The following is a 2,624-nucleotide window of genomic DNA, read 5'->3' on the forward strand; positions in this document are numbered from 1 at the left end:
ACAATGACGGCTATGATGCAATTAGTTTTTCAGCCATGAACCTTTGATAATGGGCCTTTTCTTCAAAAGGAGGGTTTATCTCCTTTACAGGTCAAAGTCTTTTTAGGTGTCCTCCCTTTTTTTTTTTAATATACTAAATTCCATCTAGTCTATGCAGAGCTAGGTACTACCAATCCTTCCTCAGTGTGCATTACCAGCATGATTAAGATGATTTAGATATCTCTTTTCCATTTAACAGTATAGTTTTTCCTTTCTAAAGAACATTATTCACAAAGATGCACATTTTCTAAACATGAGGTTGGATTAGTATCTGCAGATTTGGGATATGTCAAATGCTCCATCTTTTCTGGCAAAATTTTTAATTCCATCCAAATTGAAGCAAATTTAAATCAGATAATGCCCTCCAAGCCTGAAATCTCGTGTCCATCTAAACCCCCTTGGCTGACATTGAAAGAGTCTCAGGCAGACATTTTTTCAGACTATGCTCAACTAGAGAGTTGGGCGGGGAGGAATTTTATGAAATACAGCAAGGGCAAGTGTAGAGTCTTGCACCTGGGAAAGAGCAACCCCATGTACCACTATAGATTGGGGACTGACCTGCTGGAGAGCAGTGTAGGGGAAAGGGACCTGGGGGTCCTGGTGAGCAGCAGGATGGCCATGAGCCAGCAATGTGCCCTCGTGGCCAAGCAGGTCAATGGCATCCTGGGGTGTATTAGAAGGGAGGTGGCTAGTAGGTTGAGAGGGGTTCTCATCTCCCTCTACTCTGTCCTGATGAGACTGCATCTGGAATAATGTGTCCAGTTCTGGGTCCCTCAGTTCAAGAAGGACAGGGAACTACTTGAAAGAGTCCAGCGCAGAGCCACAAAGATGATGAGGAAAGGCTGAAGGAGCTGGGTCCCCTTAGCTTGGAGAAGAGGAGACTGAGGGATGACCTTATTCATATTTATAAATATATCAAGGGTGTCAGCAGGACAGAGCCAGGCTCTTCTCAGGGATGTCTAATGACAGGACAAGGAGCAACAAGTGCAAGCTGGAGCATAGGAGTTTCCACAAAAACATTGGGAAAAACTTCTTTACTGTGAGGGTGGCAGAGCCCTGGCACAGGCTGCCCAGAGAGGTTGTGGAGTCTCCTTCTCTGGACACATTCAAAACCCGCCTGGATGCGTTCCTGTGTGACCTGCTGTAGGGGATCCTGCTCTGGCAGGAGAGCTGGACTGGATGATCTTTCGAGGTCCCTTCCAACCCTTGACATTCTGTGAACTCTGTAACAATAACCACACCAGCTTCTCAAGCCTCATCATTTTGACATCACCAGTTTTCCATTTCATAGTGGTAAACCAGAAAGCAGAATGCAAACCTGACCTTGGTGCAGTCTTATAAGCACAGTGTTCAACGAAAGGCAGGAAGAAAGAGAAAACCATTTGCAATTCAGGAGGAATCAGCAGCCCTTCTGAAAGTGCTGTAGAGTAGCAAACAAGTGATGGTCTCCTGCAAATCATTACAAGCTCAAACAGAAACTTCTCTTTGCTGCTGATGTGCTCGGACTCTCACCAAGTTTCACTCTAACAAAGCATGACTTTCATTTTCCTTGTTTGTTGGCCTGTACTGCCAGGCCGTGGGGCTTTCCCCTCATACTTGAGGGAGACGGAAGCCCAAATGTTGGCTTCAGTGGTTGCCTTTCATGTTGAAACGTTTTCAGCCTAATCTCTTTTACTGGCAGCAACCAAAGTCAGATGCTTAAACCTCATATGGAGACTGAGGGATTGCAACAAGGGGTTGTACCCACCTGCCTCGTGTACTCACACGTGCCTGAGTGTTGCAAAGCCATGGACCCCAAATGTCTTTCTCCTCTCCGTGTCCTCTGCAGTAACTTGATTGCCCTCAGGTGCCTGGATGGCAGTGGGCCCTTTTATACACTTATATTAACCCTCAGACTCAAGATTTATGCTCTTGTGTTTTCCTAAGGCAGGTATGAAGACTGGGTGCTCCCCAGGTGCTGCCACTACTACTAAGCTTCCACTTTACATTCCCCAAATTCCAATCTGGTGTGTCTAGGCAGATATCTCTTGGCTGTTTAAATTGAAAAACAATAACATGGAAATACAGTTAGGTCAAATAGAAAATCAAACAACTGCTTTAGGCTTGAAGTAACGTAGTACCAAGTGAGAGAGATTCTGTGGGCAACAAAGCTAAAATAACTGGGTTTTGTTGCAGAAGCAGAACCACCACTACAGAGATATGTAGGCTGAGTAGGGGTATGATGTGAAAATAGGAGAAATGGGTAGTTGAAAAACTCCCAATTCTTTTAATCCCAAGGATATTCCAAAGCAGGAGTAGCTATTGCACGTCCAAACTGCAAATGAAAGTTTAGCGGTTTTAGTAGTGTTTTCAAGATCTGACATAGTTTTCCCCCTTCCTCATGAGCAAAGATGACAAAGCAGAGTTAGAAATTTAAGCAGAGTTAGAAATTTGAATATTAAATTTTTTGCTAACCACACATTCTCAAGAACTGTAGAGAAAGACAAACTGGTGTGCAGAGAAGTACCTATAAGTGTTCACCCAACTGCACGTGTGTGTGAGCTGGTGAGGATGCAAGGTGTGGGGTAGATGAAACTGTGTTGCTG

This window comes from Apaloderma vittatum, unplaced genomic scaffold, assembly GCF_000703405.1.
Source record: "Apaloderma vittatum isolate BGI_N311 unplaced genomic scaffold, ASM70340v1 scaffold21495, whole genome shotgun sequence".
NCBI classification, from domain to species: domain Eukaryota; kingdom Metazoa; phylum Chordata; class Aves; order Trogoniformes; family Trogonidae; genus Apaloderma; species Apaloderma vittatum.